The sequence below is a fragment of the Sinocyclocheilus anshuiensis genome, unplaced genomic scaffold (assembly GCF_001515605.1).
Source record: "Sinocyclocheilus anshuiensis isolate Anshui unplaced genomic scaffold, SAMN03320099.WGS_v1.1 scaffold627, whole genome shotgun sequence".
NCBI classification, from domain to species: Eukaryota; Metazoa; Chordata; class Actinopteri; order Cypriniformes; family Cyprinidae; genus Sinocyclocheilus; species Sinocyclocheilus anshuiensis.
The window spans coordinates 105,756-125,468 of NW_015549703.1; positions in this window are offsets into that span (position 1 = coordinate 105,756).

Consider the following 19,713-nt stretch of genomic DNA (forward strand, 5'->3'; position numbering starts at 1 on the left):
GCTTTTATTAATTACAAGCATAACTAATGAACATGAATTGGGGTCACTAATTAGCTTTTGTGTGTTGTTATACTTGGCTCACTAAGGATGTGTGGTTCAGTTTGGAGGGCCACACTGAAATAAGCAGTGCATTGTAAGCATGGTTGAGATATTACAAATGCTGGAGTTAAATGACACTGTCAATTCTAATTAACCAGAGATCATATATAGGCCTACAATTATCGCATTGCATCTGTGCGTTTAATCGCTGATCATTTTCTCCTCCGCTGAAGCTCTGAAATCTCATTGGCAATCAAATAAAAAACATGGCACATAGACACATTTAGTTTAGTCTTCAAGGGATAGTTCACCCAAAAATGAAAATTACCCCATGATTTACTCACCCTCAAGCCATCCTAGGTGTATATGACTTTCTTCTTTCAGACAAATACAATCGATTTTTCAATACAATATTATTATATGTTCTGGCTCTTCCCAGCTTTATAATGGCAGTGAATGGGGGTTGAGATTTTGAAGCCCAAAAAAGTGCACCCATCCATCATAAATAGTACTCCACGTTTTACACTCTTAAAAATAAAGGTTGTTTATTGGTATCAATGGTTCTATGAAGAATCTTAAACATCCATGGAACCTTTCAAATGCAGAAACGTTTATTTATAGTTTAAAAAGGTTCTTTAGATTTCTAAAATGTTCTTCAAAATGGTTCTTTTAGGAACTGTACACTGAAATTTTCTTTGGGGAACCAAAAATGGTTCTTCTATGGCATCACTGCAAAAACTCCCTTTTGGAACCTTTATTTTTAAGAGTGTAAGCTAAGAGGAGACTGACTTTCCTTTGCTGTAAACAAAAAATTGGTTCTCACAAAACTAGCATATTCTCACCGGAGCTTACGCAGATATTTCTTGAGATGACATTGTGTTTACGGAAGAACGAGGAATAAAAAATATCGGATAGGGAAAGCTCTGACTTCGTGTGGATGAGCCCTACGTCATCCACTGGTATGCCAGTCTCTCGTAAATGCACATATGGCAGTTAGCGGAAGCTAGAGATTACAGTTTATAAAGTTTTAAATATGGATATTTTTCCTACACAAACGCATCGCTTCACCGTGTGGAGTACCTTTTATGAAGGATGGATGCACTTTTTGGGCTTCAAAATCTCAACCCCCATTCACTGCTATTATAAATCTTGGAAGAGCCAGGACATTTTTTAATATAACTCCGATTGTACTTGTCTCAAAGAACAAAGTCATATACACCTAGGATGGCTTGAGGGTGAGTAAATCATGGGGTAATTTTCATTTTTGGGTGAACTATCCCCTTAAAGGATAAAAATTCTAAAAATCTGTATCTGTAAGAAACAAAAAAGAAGATATTTTAAAGAACTTTGGTAACCAAGATGTTTTGGTGACCATTCAAATTGATCCACATCTCTCAAAATATTATCTTTTATGTGCCACCAAAAACAAAGTAATACAGAACTGGAACAACATCAGGATGATTTTTTTTTTTAACTATCACCTTTAAGGTTGCCATAGCAAGTTTAAGCATGTGAAATAGAGAGAAACTGAAGAGTTTCAGTGAACATCAACCTAGCTTTCATATGGCAGAAGTCCTACGGACATCTTTTATGGTGTTTTTAATGCCTTTTTGGAGCTGAAATAAAAAAGAGCTGCTAAAGGATGAAACACAGAATACAAGGACAAGAAACAGGATTGGAACAATGTGGCAGAATAATGACAGAATTGTCATGTTTGGGTTTCACTGATGGGCATTCCAACAGCGTTTCTGCAGAAAAATTAGAGACTGATGAAAAGTCAATGAGATGCCGACCATTCCGGCTATTTACACTTCCTGTCTCCTCATAAGTGGTGGAAGGGCCCTGCTAGGAACATTTGCATGTGTGGAAGCAGCTAATGGGAGAATTCTCCGCCAGCTATTCTCTCTCTCTCGTAGTTACGGTAGACATCTCTCCTTTCCTACCTGTGGGCACTGGGAACTCAGATCGCTTTGATTAATGCCTCTCAGCATGAGGCATGACCCACTCTGCCCGTATGAGCCAGTCCTAGAGTGTCTGAGGCAGCTCACATCCTTCTTCCAGCTGGGCCTGTATGTACGTTGTCACAAGGCCCCTTGGGATTTAATTGCAACATTTGTGCACTGAAGGAATACAAGGAACTAGAGCAACAAATGCTTCAGCACCAGCTCAGCCTCTTTTAGCTGCTACTCGAAGCATCCAGACAGATCTCGGTTATAACAGGCTTTGCAAATATTTATGGCAGAATATTCTACTTGCAGTTGACCCACCCAGCAATAAATCAATTTTGCCAGCTTGTAATGTCTGCTAGTTTGTTGATCTGGTTCACAGAGATAAACAATACTGTCCAGCACACAATGTATACTAAAAATACTGGTAAAGACCAATGTAGTTTTAAAAAATGTACTTCATTCAATCATCCTCCCACCTCCCAGCTTTTTTGTTTCTGCTGCAGTGACTTCAGACAATTGTACAATCACCTGGAAATTGAGGCTAATGAATGGGCACACAAAGACATTCAATTCATGAATTATCTTCATGATCGGTGTGTAATTACGTTATCTAGAGGGGTCACAGTCTGGAAGCCTGAAAATGCTTATGAGCCTAAGGTGCCTTTGGCATTGATTTTTCCTAAATTATTAATTGGAATGGATTCAAAGCAATGGCTCATGGAGCCAGAAACATGTTTCAAGAGTAGACAAACAAATTTCCATCTGTACAACTTAATAAGATCTAGTCGAACTGAAGTGGCAAGCTGAATACCTGAAAGCTGGCTGCTTATTTTTTTTTTAGCAAACATAGTACCTGTAGCCCTGTCAAATTAGCCTAATTATATTTATTTTCAAATCAGCACAAATATAAATAACCTGAGGAACAGACCAAAATATGTTTTTCACTGCAAATAAATAAATTAATACAATGACCTTTTAACTTTATGAAAATATGCAACTGTTTTCATCATTAATAATAAAAACAAATATTTACTGAGCACCAAATCAGCACATTAGAATGATTTATGAAGGATCATGTGACACTGAAGACCAGAATAATGAAAATTCATCTTTGCCGTGACAAGAATAATACATTAATAAATATTAAAATATATATTTTTGGCAGCTAAAAATTCAGCTTTGACATCACAGGAATAATTTACATTTTAAAATATATTAAAATAGAAAAAAGTCAATTTAAATTGCAATAATATTTCATAGAATTACGCTTTTTTTCTATATTTTAAATCAAATAAATGCAGCCTTCTTCTGTATAAGATAGCTTGATGCATATCTCAAAATGTGACTTTATTTCTTCTGCTTTAAATATCTTCATATTTTCCTTGTTGGATGAACTAATCCTTTAATAAAAAAGGGATAATTGTTCAAAACTTGCCATTTAGTATGATAAAGAAAAGGTGAAAGAAGTGTATCTACAACTGCAATGTATTGCCAGTGACAGAGAGAGGAAAGCTCAATGGAGATGACTGACAGAGGACTGGAAGGTAGCAGGAAGCTTTGACAAACATCTAAACTGAACAGAGATCAGATGTGCACAGTGATAAAGCTCTGCTGAAACCTGCTTATCCCTCTATAGGACGAAAGGAGCGCTCAAGAAAGCAATCATCCAGTGGTCTACAGAGGAAACCTGGAATGAGTTTATGGATTCATGAACCTCTCGGTAAATTATGCCATCATCCTCCTTTCTTGAGTTTCGACTACAAAGCTGAAATGGAAATAAAAATGTTGTTTGTAGTCATAGAACCTTTTAAGCCGTTTAAAATTTCCTTTGAGTCTAGACTGCAGAGTACAGGGAAGGAAGTGATGCTGTGCTTGTGAAGTTATGAGTGGATAGATGATGATGAGGACATATATATATGTTATGCAGGGCTTTCCATAAGAGCACTTGTGAAGAACCAGTTCGGCTCATTTATTGGCAGAGATGAAAGCAAAGAGCGCTAAAAATAGCATCAGTGCTGTAGTGATGCTACTCAAGGGGATCAACATGTTTAGCAGGGTTTGGTCACGGAGGCGATCGGATGTTAAATACAGGTCCAATCAATTCAAGTGTCAAAGCAACACTTCAGAATAATCACTACAATCTGGGAAAAGCAGGAAAGCACAATGTCTGCCGTAACATCCTCTGTAACTCCCACCTTTCTCAACCTTTTTGTCTTTTTATCTCTCACTCACGCATTCATTTTTTTTTCTGTTTCTCCTTTCCGTCCCCCTCTCAGTCGGTTCATTACAGTTCTGTGCGACATGCATTGTACCAAGGGCTTTAATCTTTTGTGATCAATATTTTAGATCAATATAATAGAATGACACACTTCTTGGTCTGCCATGCAGTTTGGCAAAGTACATAATTATAGTGCTGTTTAGCTGTGAACAATGTTTATAGGGTCAGTTTTTCAATTGTAAATAACACAAGCATAAATATTCAGAATATTTTGAACACCTGTCAGGTTGTATTTTTCTATGCTACTGAGGAGGAAGGAATAAAAAATGTAATTTGAATCAATATTAATTTCACTTTCACCTGATTGGGGATGTGAACAAACCAATTAAATACGTGCGTTCTGCTTGTCAGCGTTTGTGAGTGTTACCTCAAATCATGGCTTGTTGAGGAGAAGTGTGGACTTACAATTTCCGCTTGCGAGACGACAAAAATAGCCTAAAATAAATTCCACTGACTATCTAGAGAAAAGAAGGTCAGAGACAGAGACGGGGTTAATTTTACTCAGCAACTACTCAGAACACCCTAGATATGCTAGAAAACTGAAAAGGAATCAAAAACACACTAAAAACCTATTTAAATTACATATCATATGCATATCAATGCATATCACTTAAAAAACCTTAGCAGCCACATATTAACATCCTGGTAACCGTGTTCTCTGACAAATTAGAGGTTGTTCTGCCATGTTATCCTCAAAGACACATTCAGATGTATTGCATTTTTCCCCCCCAAAAAATACATGGCATTCACTTTTTTATTAACCTTATCAAACTTACATCTATCCATTTGGATGAATAATTTTATACAAAGCGACTTGCTGTGCATTCAAGCTATACATGTTATTAGAACATGCATTTCTTTGGGAATTGAATCAGTGACCTTGGCTATGCTCTACCAGTCGAGTTACAGCTCAACTTATCAGTTATCAGCAAATTGACATAAAGCAAATGAAGTGGGAATGGATATATGCCTCATGGCCCTTGAAATTACAAGTCACCTTTCCAACCTCTATTACGAGTGTTCTAATCTATGCCTGATTACAAATAAACCTCCTCAGCCAGTACAGTGTGTGTGACTATCTCAGCCAATACACTAAAGCACAATGTGTGAATTATAATGATGTTTAGCTCAAAGGATAATGGAGAATGACGAAAAGACAGTGTTTTAATTAGGCAAATTCTTCAACCCCCAAACCAGTGTTAAAAAACAAATAAACATCTGTGCTAAGGAGTTTAAAAACAAGAAAATAAAAGAGAAATTGCCATAAAGGACATTAGGGTATATCTTAACAGTTTTTAAGAACAAAGAGGATCAATGCATTTTCTCAGTTCTGCCGTCTGAATTTAATGCAACTTAAAGTACTACACTTTTATCAACTGCTTAGATAGCTAATTATCAAATATATATAAATATTGATTGATTGACTGATTGATTTATTGCTGTATGGGTTCCTGCAAAAGACACCTGGATAATGATATTCAGTTCATGGCTTGACCTAGAGAAGCTCCCAGAAAGCATAAAGCATGACAATGAGCTATAAGAGCTTTGGCAATGCCAATGCCAAAAGTTGAACAAGTGGTAAATGTGCCCATTGACTTTGCTTTTTATAGACATTTTCTATCTTAGAAAAATGAAAGGAAGTTATTTGTCAAATACTAAGATAAAAAGTAATAAAAAGCAGGCTCTTTGAGGTAACTATTCCTGATAACTTAAGTCCGAAAATGTACCACAAAAATCTCAAAGAAACTATAGTTTTTTTCTTAAACAATATTATTAAAGTGCCTAAAAATGACTTCCATTACGATAATGGCATGACGTTTTTGACATGATGGAGATATTCAGTACATCTTTATCAATCTCAAATAGCTCAAGGAGCAGAAAATCATGTGGGTATTTCTAGATTGAGATTATTTAAGTTTCTCTGATTGTATGTACTTCCAGCCTGCTTCGCTGTTCCAATTACATCCGCTCTCTGAGAATTGGCTCTCTTAAACCTATTATGCAGCCTGTCTCAATCGGGGTCGTCATGAAGGGTAGAACAATCAAGAAGATGCAAAAGGTTGTTGTTCACTCATACTGCACTACAGGGAAGGAAGAAGGTTATGAACTCTGATCAGAAGAAAAATAATAACGCTATGTCTAAAAAGGTTTGACGTTATGGTTCAATAGCCTATTAAAGGAATAGTTTAAAAAGTCATTAATTACTCACTGTCATGTGTCCATATGCTGTTTCTTCAGTGGAACAACAGTTCATTGTCTGTCAGATTCAAAAAAAGACAAAAAGCACCAAAAAACTAGTCCATTTGATACAATATGGTTTAACAAATTTAAGTGATGGCATTTGAGTTTTTCCACTCTAATTTATATAAAGAATTCTAAATTATTTAGTATATGGAGTAAGATATGCCAGTAATGCAATTAACATCTTTTACAATGAGTTTCTAATCAGAATGTACCTTTATACATTCTCCACATTTCAGAAATAGAACTACTGAAAATGTGACATTTTAGATTTCAAAAACCTTTGTATTTGTTCATTTTATTACTAAAATGTTTCTGGACTTGAAATTACTGATTTATTCTTTGTCTAAGGCCCATATGAGCAGTTCAAACTCTTACAGACTTTTATAGACTACATGTACTTTAGCTTGTAAAAGACACTACATAATGAAAGACCAATTCTCCAAAGACACAATAAAGCTCACTCCATTCATTATAATTGGACTGTTTTCTAAGCAGCTGCCAGCAATGTGGAATCCAGCATCGGCTGTACAGTACTCTGAAACGTGACCAGGGCTTTAAAGAGTGCATACTAAAGGTCAAATACCATCATCCTATTTCCCCCCCTTATATAACTAGACACAAAGTCAACAAAGACCATAATGAGCATAATTTAGACCCTGCGTTATGATAATTAAAGGCTGAGATCACTACAAATCATGTTGGAGAGCACCTATATACAGTATAAATACATATTATTCATATATATAATTTTTCACCATAGTGTGTTCCAAGTTAAATAACCTCATTACTAAAAATTGTTTTACCAGCTATATTTGAGTGCATTAGTAACATTTCAGTTCCCATGAGAATTCCCTCATATGCTCCTCAAACACCTTTTCACTTTTTACTCTTTTGCTACCTTAAAATCTGTTGCTCTCCACATGCAATACGTGAGTACAGCAATCACTAGCCAATTCAAAGCGAAGAGCACTGAACTAATGCACCCTGAACGGAGCACGTGAAACCGCAGTGAGTGAATGGCTCTACAGAGCACTTCACTTGCAAGTCAATCCCAGGAGCAGATGCAATTAGATTTGTAATCTACACTTGTCAAAACGAACAACACCTCTGAGACTCCATCAAGACAATGAAACATTGAACACGGCAGATGGACCAAAATTAATACACATTTCCAAAGGCTCTTGAAAACAACACTACAAACCTCAAGAAAACAACGGATCGAGAGCTCATCTAAACTGTGCACTTTGGGGTGAAACAATCAAACATACAAGAATGATAACAGCATGTTGTGTTCTGCACTCTGCCACCTTACTGAAGAAAATTACTTTTTTGCTATCTTGAAATAAATGTAAAATTGAAAGACAGAGCATTACAAAGGTTTGAATTTCGATACTTGGGATTAGGGACTTAGAGAAAATAACAAAGGGTTGAGAGGACTTTGGCAATGATTATTTTAGACGAAGAAACTCATACAAGGCATTCACAACCAAACAATAGGCCTCATTCACTGATAATTTACAGTTTGCGTATTTATGTGTTCTCACACTAAACTTTCGCAGTACCCATGACAATTACGTATGCACATAAATTTGTTACCTTCTGTTGTTGATGCATCCCACTTAATGAGTAAGCACATTCCTGTAGCTAGTAATTTCCATAAAGCTTGTCAATCCATGTTTGGGTTTTCTATATACCCTGTTATTTTCTGATTATTCAGAAAGTGTGCCATCCTCAAAAACATTTATTGCAGCAATTATTTCTTTCTTAGACCATGATGCACTTTTTGCGTGTCGTATCAGTCAGTTCTATTTTTTCTTAAATTTAGGATACATTTTATTGCGAACTTGGCAGATAGGCAAGGAAATGTTTGCATGCAGAATTTACATTCAAATATGGCATATCCACAGTTAACAGATATACAATATACTTCAAGCAAAATCAAAGAATAAACTCGTTTCAAACAAAAGCAGGCCAAAACTAAGTTTGTTTGGAGTTTGTTTCTGGAGTTCAAAACAGCTTAACAAAGCAAACAGACAAGACAGAGCAGGTTACTTTTGGTATGAAACATTCTCAAACAATAGATACCATTTTGTAGCTCTTTAATGTGTCGTTACAGATCGCTGTAGTGCCTCAGTTCAAGCAGCACATAAACTGATCATCTCTTCCTCTTTACTAGTTATAGCACAAAATAAACATGAATGAACATCAGAAGGTATTTTATTTCAACTGCAGAAAGACGTCAATACACACCATTTTTCAAGTTCAAGTCCACCGATGTTAATCTACTCTCCTGTCTGGTTCCTTTGTTGGACAAAATGGCAGATTCGGCATTATGATTGGTCAGATCGCCTGTCAATCAAACTGGCGGCGAAGGGTGGATTGTAGAGCCGGTACAAACTTATCCCCATATGATCAAATGCTTTCTTAACTGCTGTTTTCTCACCACTGTCATTTACTGTATGTTTATTTTGTTATTGAGAGGGAAAAGAGCAGCACATTTACATATTTAAAAATATCTTCATCTATCTACATACATTTTACATATCTAAACACTGTTTGTGTATTAATTTTCTTTTTACGTCTAAGTTAAGAACAGCACTTCACCATGAGTATTTTGCGGACTATAATAAATAAAAAACAATAAATATAATTGCTCCATTGGGATTTCAGAAATGGGATTTAGGATTATAAACATGGAATAACCAAGAATATGCATCTTGCACCACTATGTAGACTGAACCACCGTTGCCTTGCCCAATTATCTCATTGGCAATGGCTCAGCTGGCACATGTAGCCTGAATACTGCCATTTTTGCTTAATGGGCACTCCACAAGTATTTTCTGAGCCAATCACCTGAGCAGTAAATGCCATGTGACTAATCTCTCTAAATTAAGTTTCAACTACTTCTGGAGATAGGAAAGAAAAGTCAGTTTCATGCTGCTAAGAGCCCTCCAAAAAATGGTCATTGGTGAAAGATCTATTATATAACATAATTAAATTTTTACAACTTAAATTTCTTGTGGGAGGGGGTCACTATTTCAGGAAATTCAAGCGGTTAGCTTCATCGTAACTTCACCGTCTGGCTGCAAAAAAACATTCTCCAAATAATGTATTTCAAAAGCAGCCAAATATTCAAATAGAAAAAAAAAATTACCTAGCTAGTTCACCCAAAAATGAGTAAGACCTCCGTTCATCTTCGGAACACAAATTAAGATATTTTTGATGTATTCTGACAGCTTTTGGACCCTCCCATAGACAGCAATGTAATTACCACGATCAGGGCCGTCCTTAGCTGACGCGGGGCCCGGTGCGAGGTAGTGAGCGGTGCCTCCCTCGGTCTGTTTGCGATTGCGTTCCGGGGGTGGGGGTGGGGTTGGGGTTGGGTCCCCCTCGGTCCGTTCGCTGCGGGGCCCCCTCAAGCGCGGGGCACGGTGCGACCGTACCAGCTGCACCCCCCTGAGGACAGCCCTGACCACGATCAAGGTCCAGAAACGCAGCAAGGAGATCGGTAAAATAATCCATGTGACATCAGGGGTTCAACCGTAATTTTATCAAGTTCAAGTCCACCGATGTTAATCTACTCTCCTGTCTGGTTCCTTTGTTGGACAAAATGGCAGATTCGGCATTATGATTGGTCAGATCGCCTGTCAATCAAACTGGCGGCGAAGGGTGGATTGTAGAGCCGGTACAAACTTATCCCCATATGATCAAATGCTTTCTTAACTGCTGTTTTCTCACCACTGTCATTTACTGTATGTTTATTTTGTTATTGAGAGGGAAAAGAGCAGCACATTTACATATTTAAAAATATCTTCATCTATCTACATACATTTTACATATCTAAACACTGTTTGTGTATTAATTTTCTTTTTACGTCTAAGTTAAGAACAGCACTTCACCATGAGTATTTTGCGGACTATAATAAATAAAAAACAATAAATATAATTGCTCCATTGGGATTTCAGAAATGGGATTTAGGATTATAAACATGGAATAACCAAGAATATGCATCTTGCACCACTATGTAGACTGAACCACCGTTGCCTTGCCCAATTATCTCATTGGCAATGGCTCAGCTGGCACATGTAGCCTGAATACTGCCATTTTTGCTTAATGGGCACTCCACAAGTATTTTCTGAGCCAATCACCTGAGCAGTAAATGCCATGTGACTAATCTCTCTAAATTAAGTTTCAACTACTTCTGGAGATAGGAAAGAAAAGTCAGTTTCATGCTGCTAAGAGCCCTCCAAAAAATGGTCATTGGTGAAAGATCTATTATATAACATAATTAAATTTTTACAACTTAAATTTCTTGTGGGAGGGGGTCACTATTTCAGGAAATTCAAGCGGTTAGCTTCATCGTAACTTCACCGTCTGGCTGCAAAAAAACATTCTCCAAATAATGTATTTCAAAAGCAGCCAAATATTCAAATAGAAAAAAAAAATTACCTAGCTAGTTCACCCAAAAATGAGTAAGACCTCCGTTCATCTTCGGAACACAAATTAAGATATTTTTGATGTATTCTGACAGCTTTTGGACCCTCCCATAGACAGCAATGTAATTACCACGATCAGGGCCGTCCTTAGCTGACGCGGGGCCCGGTGCGAGGTAGTGAGCGGTGCCTCCCTCGGTCTGTTTGCGATTGCGTTCCGGGGGTGGGGGTGGGGTTGGGGTTGGGTCCCCCTCGGTCCGTTCGCTGCGGGGCCCCCTCAAGCGCGGGGCACGGTGCGACCGTACCAGCTGCACCCCCCTGAGGACAGCCCTGACCACGATCAAGGTCCAGAAACGCAGCAAGGAGATCGGTAAAATAATCCATGTGACATCAGAGGTTCAACCGTAATTTTACGAAGCTACGAGAATACTTTTTGTACGCAAAGAAAACAAAAATAACGACTTTATTCAACAATTTGTCTCTTCCGCGTCACCCTGGTGCCATTTTGGAGAGTATCCACTGAACGCAAACAGCGTATGCTATTCTGTGACAGCTGCGTCACGAATAAAGTCGTTATTTTTGTTTTCTTTGTGTACAAAAATTATTCTCGTAGCTTCGTAAAATTACGGTTGAACCTCTGATGTCACATGGATTATTTTACCGATCTCCTTGCTATGTTTCTGGACCTTGATCGTGGTAATTACATTGCTGTCTATGGGAGGGACAGAGAGCTCTCAGAATTCATCAAAAATATCTTAATTTGTGTTTCGAAGATGAACGGAGGTCTTACAGGTTTGGAACGACATGAGGGTGAGTAATTAATGACAGAATTTTCATTTTTGGGTGAACTAACCCTTTAATTATTTAATTGTATTTTTGTATATGATGGCTCTTGAAAGTGTATAAAAGACATTTTTCGCTGTATGCTGCCTTCTGTGTTTCTTTCCATTAAAAAAAAAACCATGTGTTTCCCCTATAATAGTGTAGCTATGCCATCTACCAGCAGGGGATAACTGCAGAAAATACCCAGTCAAACCCTGAGCCTTCGTCTTCTATATACTGTAACCAACGTGCTGGTATTGAGCCGTAGGGAAATAAGCAATAGGAGCCTGTCATAATCATATGGGACACAACAACAGGAGATTTCACTTTCATTATCAAAAAATGCAAATAAGATCATCCATCTAAGATTTATACTGTAATCACATTCAGCTAAGAGCAGAGGCCTGCGACACACAGTTCTCAAAGTGACAAGGCACTGTAAAGTTGATTTTATCGCTAATATGTTGGCACTACACCAAAGAAAGTCCTTCTTTTCAAAGTGCATTAGTCTCGTTATTGGATGGAAGGCTCCTTTACCCAGTAGGCAGAGCATTAGATGAGCCCAGGCTGACAGAGGGCATTTTCAAACTGAGTGTTTTGGGTGGACAGTATTGATTTATTCCTGTGCTTCTGAAATCTACAGCCAAGGAGGTGTAACACATTCACAATGCTTACAGCATGTCATTAATCTCACTAGACGATGCTCTCCCTGCCAAGTTAGGCACAAAATGGATTTACTGCTGAATCTCAGGCTTGTTAATTAATAACATCTTTTAATGATTCACTTTTTTGGTCCCTCAGATCTAAACAAACAGATCCTCCCATCAAATCCCAAAATACAAATGGTTTAAATCCTCTTTACATGCATGAGAGTTTAGGGCTGAAATGCACGTACCAAACCACGTACACAACCCTTAAAGAATAACCAATGTTCTTTTATTACTAAAAACAAATCGATAAAACCTGCACAGACTAATTTAAAATGTTTCTCTGTACGTTCCTGAGGTAGTGAGATTAATGTTTAAGGTACCTTTGTTGCATATAGTGGACTTCTGAAATAAGGTGGCAAAGTGCCCTCTCTGTGTTTCAGTTTTTCAGCGCAATGTGAAACTATATTCCAAATGCAATATATTATATATTATATATATATATATTATATACAGTACACAATACATTTTTATCATCTATATACAGTATACAATAATTATATACATCTATTCAAATACAATTAATTAAAAATCTATCTATCAAATATATGTGTAGATATTTATTTGTTTATTTTTATTTTACTTAACAGAGACAATTGACAATACATATATTCTAACAATATTACACTTTTATAAAAAAAATACAAAAGCTGTCACTGTGGCAGTAATCTTTCAAAAGGTATAATATGGTACCATTTAGGTAATCATATTAATATACATCTTTTAGGGCAAAATAAGGTACAAAGGTGTACCTTTTGAAGGGGTACAGCCTCTTTTACATATTTTGAACTACTTTTTCTTAAGGTGTAGAATAAAAGCTACATTTCAACTAGAGTGTCAGTGCAGTGATCACAGTACGGGCCCTGGAGAACTTTGCATTAAAATGATAAGGTTTATAATAAGACTAACGCACATATTTTTCAAAGAGCATTAAAAACAAGCTAAACATATTCACTATACACAGCAATTAGATATCGCTATAAAGGCTGTTCTCATAACACAATGGACTTGAGGGAGGCAAAAAAGACGCTGTGACCCTCTGAACCTGCATCCACTGTTGCTGTTGGACAGTGTTACTTATAAAAAATGTTTGACAGATTATTTCATTTCATGTTACATAATATTCGTTTTGTCTCATTTTTGTACTGTCGATTATCTGGTCTTCCGAATTTCTTTGAGGTAGCACTGCCTCCTCGGAGAAAATGCCCCTGAGGTACAGAGGTAGATTAAAGAACATAATACTCTGTGGACACCTTGAATAGCAGTCCCACTCTCCCCCTCACGCACACTGTGAATGTGAAGACAGACTGACCGCCTGTTTGAGGAGGAGGTGGTGGGAGAGGGTGAGAGTTGGCGTGACATGCTGAATCACACAGATAGTCTTGATTTACTCAAGTCTAAATTTACTCATGTGGTCAATGGATGATCCTTTCATCAGTGCAAGGAAGTAGATGCACTTAATCATTTAACAGAATAGATCATTTACTCACCCTGAAGTCCTTCCAAAACATGACTTTCTTCTCCACCAGACGCATAGAGAATTTTTTTTTTTCTTCCATGCAACTATAATGAATCTGGAGAGTTTCCTATATATTTAAAGTCTTCTGAAGTCAAACATAGATTTATGAGAAGCACAGATCAAAATTTATGAAACTGCACTGGAAATAAACATGGTGTAGAAACAATTTTCCCTGAGAAATTACTAGTAAATTTCACAAATTACAAAGAGATTGCAAGTTAAAACATTGAATTAAACATGAAATTTTGAAGTAGAAAGATTTAAATAATATTTTCTAGTAAAACGTAAAACTTGTAAAACTTGAGAACCGGATCAGTCAGATTCATAAATGAATCCTTTAGAGTGATTTTGTGAACTGAATAAAGTGATTAATTGATAAGATGAATTCCTCACACAAAGCTCCTTTATGTAGTAGTAGTAGTAGTAGTAGTAGTATATATTTATTTAATGCCATGTCAGCATCTTAGGCTATTTTCATGGCAAAAACAATTTTAAAAATACAAGTATAACAAATACAATAAAATCCAGCAAACAAACAAACACAAGTTATATTACACAAGATTTTTTATATTAACATAAAAATTCTAAAACTTTTTCTGGCAAAATTATACTAAACTCTTTAAGTGAGTTCCCTTCATAAAAGAGTTTTCTACATACATTAAAAGTTGGACAGTACAAAAAGGGGAACCTTGCAAAACATGCATTGCATAGGGTCTTCACCTTTAAGCAAAAATGCATGAGTCAGTCTTGTATGACCATCTGGTAAATACCACTTGATCAAATCTAGTTTTAAAAGAGATTAAAAATCTGTTTGAAATTTCCGGATGTATTTCATGTAATTTATTATTTGTACATGTATCCCACTCTTCGTGCCACTTGATTAAAAGCCTCCTTTGCAGCTGCAAGCTACTGTATGACTTTAGGAGATCTGGAATATAGAGAATGTGGGCCACTTTTATCATACTTTTATGGTGCTTTTGCATCATTTTTGAAACTTAAAAAGCTTCAGTTCTCATTCACTGAAAATGCATTAGGAAAAAAAAAAAAAAAAAACAATAGAAAGTCATACAGATTTGGAAATGACAAATTATTTTTTTTCTCCCTTTTGTGCTTGCACTGCTCCTTAAAATAACTCTGATGGGCACTCACACTTTGGCTCAAATTCTAGAATATTAAAGCTCCTCAGCCTCTACAGCAAATCAACACACAGGACACACAGGACACACTGAGAAAAAAAAAATGCAGTGAATGGGAAAGCACATGAAAGAAGCTCCATTAATGCCATTAATGAAAGAGAAAACAACACATGCATCCTCCATTAGGGTCTTTTTGATCTTACACATGTTCTCTAGGCCAGCGAGGGTTAATTTTATGCAGAATAGCGTCTGCATAAAACCACAAAATGAGGTCTGCCAGATGCCTAATCAGCACGTGATAAAGAATTAAGGCAGGAACTAAGGTAAATGTAAACACAATTGCACAATTATGTAAAAAAAGCTAGAATTTGAATGTCTCCCCAGCAAAAATGGGTACTTAAGAAAATAAACATGACAAAAGAGCTTATTTAAATCAGCATTGCCAGAATTAATACTATAAACAAGATATGATAGGACGTAATTAAGGAGAACTGAAACAGATGGAGAACTAAATCACAACAGGTGAACAGAATAGACTATGATTAACTAAATGAGAACAGGAACTGAACCAAATAGGGGCAAACAGGAACTAAACAGAAACAGACACATGACACTGGTAGTTTCAGATCCAGATTTCCAGATCCAATTAAACCAGGGAAAGGATTTGAATGGAAGTCAATTACTGGTGTCATGTGTCTTTTAAATAGATCATACAAATATTACAATGAAGAAACCCTGACCTCGGTCCAAGAATTTCAGACGAGGACGTCTACTTTAAAAGAAAAGAGTGGTTATGAGGCATTTGAGATTAAATTATCTCTTTATATTATATTATAAAGTGAATGGGGCACAAGTCTAGTGTGTCTGGACCTTAACAGGCACAAAAGACAGAAGGGACACAGCATGGGTGCTGCCTAACTGTGTCTCCATCCAACGTCTCCATTACACCTGAATGCCGTTAGGGGGAAATTATGGTAGTAAAGGTAGTGCAAGCCAACAAGGACAAATGGCTGTGTGGTGCAGGAAGAAAAAGCAAGGGGTTTAATCTAGAAGTGTTTATGTGTGGCGAACGTCGGTCCTGGAGAGCCGCAGCCCTGCAGAGTTTTGCTTCAACCCTCATCATTCATGTAATTTATTATTTGTACATGTATCCCACTCTTCGTGCCACTTGATTAAAAGCCTCCTTTGCAGCTGCAAGCTACTGTATGACTTTAGGAGATCTGGAATATAGAGAATGTGGGCCACTTTTATCATACTTTTATGGTGCTTTTGCATCATTTTTGAAACTTAAAAAGCTTCAGTTCTCATTCACTGAAAATGCATTAGGAAAAAAAAAAAAAAAAAAACAGTAGTAGGTCTACAATTCCTTGAAAATGTTCATTGTTTTTCTAATTTCTCTATGGTTCTCACTGTGTTATATGATAGAAAGTCATACAGATTTGGAAATGACAAATTATTTTTTTTCTCCCTTTTGTGCTTGCACTGCTCCTTAAAATAACTCTGATGGGCACTCACACTTTGGCTCAAATTCTAGAATATTAAAGCTCCTCAGCCTCTACAGCAAATCAACACACAGGAAGCTCTCGACACACTGAGAAAAAAAAAATGCAGTGAATGGGAAAGCACATGAAAGAAGCTCCATTAATGAAACAAGAGCTTGAGAAAACAACACATGCATCCTCCATTAGGGTCTTTTTGATCTTACACATGTTCTCTAGGCCAGCGAGGGTTAATTTTATGCAGAATAGCGTCTGCATAAAACCACAAAATGAGGTCTGCCAGATGCCTAATCAGCACGTGATAAAGAATTAAGGCAGGAACTAAGGTAAATGTAAACACAATTGCACAATTATGTAAAAAAAGCTAGAATTTGAATGTCTCCCCAGCAAAAATGGGTACTTAAGAAAATAAACATGACAAAAGAGCTTATTTAAATCAGCATTGCCAGAATTAATACTATAAACAAGATATGATAGGACGTAATTAAGGAGAACTGAAACAGATGGAGAACTAAATCACAACAGGTGAACAGAATAGACTATGATTAACTAAATGAGAACAGGAACTGAACCAAATAGGGGCAAACAGGAACTAAACAGAAACAGACACATGACACTGGTAGTTTCAGATCCAGATTTCCAGATCCAATTAAACCAGGGAAAGGATTTGAATGGAAGTCAATTACTGGTGTCATGTGTCTTTTAAATAGATCATACAAATATTACAATGAAGAAACCCTGACCTCGGTCCAAGAATTTCAGACGAGGACGTCTACTTTAAAAGAAAAGAGTGGTTATGAGGCATTTGAGATTAAATTATCTCTTTATATTATATTATAAAGTGAATGGGGCACAAGTCTAGTGTGTCTGGACCTTAACAGGCACAAAAGACAGAAGGGACACAGCATGGGTGCTGCCTAACTGTGTCTCCATCCAACGTCTCCATTACACCTGAATGCCGTTAGGGGGAAATTATGGTAGTAAAGGTAGTGCAAGCCAACAAGGACAAATGGCTGTGTGGTGCAGGAAGAAAAAGCAAGGGGTTTAATCTAGAAGTGTTTATGTGTGGCGAACGTCGGTCCTGGAGAGCCGCAGCCCTGCAGAGTTTTGCTTCAACCCTAATCAAACACACCTGAACAAGCTAATCAAGGTCTGAACAGTTACTAGGAAGCTACAGGCAGGTGAGTTTTAATTAGGGTTGAGCTGAGCTCTGCAGGGCTGCGGCTCTCCAGGACCGGAGTTCGCCACCCCTGGTTTATGTTGTTATGAACAGATGGCACATGTGGCTAATGGCCAGAAAGAACAAGCAAACACAGGCTAAGGCAGAGGGTCACATTCCTTCACATAAATTAGTAATGTAATGACAGGATGCCTTGGTGGTGTGAGGGTAATGATGAGTGAAGAGACTGTGATATTAGTGCTCCCATCATTAGAATGGAGGCAAATACCATTTTTTGTGCAAACAAAAATTTTATTTGTACCATTGGTTGTGCATGTGGCAAAGCAACAGCAGACCAGTCAAAGAAAAAGAATGCAGTCCAGATGTTTGAGACCACACTGAAAACCTCTGATTCAAGAACACAGTTTATGAATTTTTTAAATTCCTAATGGTTCCAAAAGGAGGTTTTCACAAGTGATGTCATTGAAAGAACCATTTTGAGTTCCTCAAAAAACCTTAAAAGAACCTTTTTTCCCCTTAGTGTAAAGAAATAATCTCAAGCACTTTTTTTTCCACTAAAAAGTACCTTTATGCAATGGAAAGATTTCATGGACGTTAAAGGTTCTTCATGAAACAATACATGTCAATAAAGAACTAATAAGATTTGTAACACTGATCACGTTAACTTCTTTGAACAAAAGGTCAGAGGCATCACAAGATGCCTTTGGATGATTGTCAAATCTTGATGGAAAACATGATCATCAGATGTTGCACACATGTTGCATTAATAATTAAATGCGGTTATAAAGTCATATTAAACGTAGGGGGGAAAAATCAACAGTGGTTTCCGAAAAACATATATATATATATATATGTTTTTTTCGGAAACCACTGTTGATACAACAGTGAAACCATATATATATATATGGATTTAAATCAGCAAATACTGAAGAGTTTAGAATTGAATTATTATTGCAGTGAGTAATATGTTTCTGGCATGTTGTATGTTTTGCAACAATTCTTTTTAACCCTTACTGATGCAGTGCATAGCCTTTTACTTCTTAAACAACTATGTTGGAAGACGTACACACGTACATATTCCATGATGACAATACCAAGATTCACAAGGCTCAATTTCTGAAACATTGGTTCAGTGAGCATAAGGAATCATTTTTATATGAATTGGCCAATATCTCACATATTGAGCCTTATGAATCTTGGTATTGGCATCCTGGAATATGGACATAGTAGGCTATGGACATAGTAGACTGGTCTGCATAGGTTCAATTTTCCGGTTGTTTGAGAAATAAAAAGCTATGCATTGCATCACTTAGGGTTAAAAGAATTGTTGCCAAACATACAACATGGAAGGGCCGTTTCTAGCCAATTTGACGCCCTAGGCGAAATCCCTATTAGATACTAGATTATACTAGATGCCTGTATAGCACTATGTAACAATCCCTAGTGGCTAAGACATTGCACATAATTTACACATAAATCACACATAAATTAATTTTATTACATTTTGATTTGGATACTATATACTATACTACTACATATTGTTTAGATATTATCAATGGCTTCTATTTTGTCTTTATCTGTTTTTTGTTCAATTTTTGAACATTGATTTAAAGTGTCAGTTATTGCATTATTATTTCAGTCAAACCTATAAAACCCCTTTGTTACCCCAAACTACATATAAAAGCTTTATCAGTGGCATAAAAGTAACCAATGTAGCTACTTAATCATTTGCTACTCGTTAACGCGTTAACGTCCCCTTTAAATAACATGACGCTCTGCCCTCTATGACGCTGCTCCCATTAAGCGCTGTTGGAAGTGAATGAATTGATTCAGCATTTCGACACCTCCGTAAGAATGCATTTAACTCGACAAAGCGGTCTAATAAAGGATGTATTGATCTCGTGAAT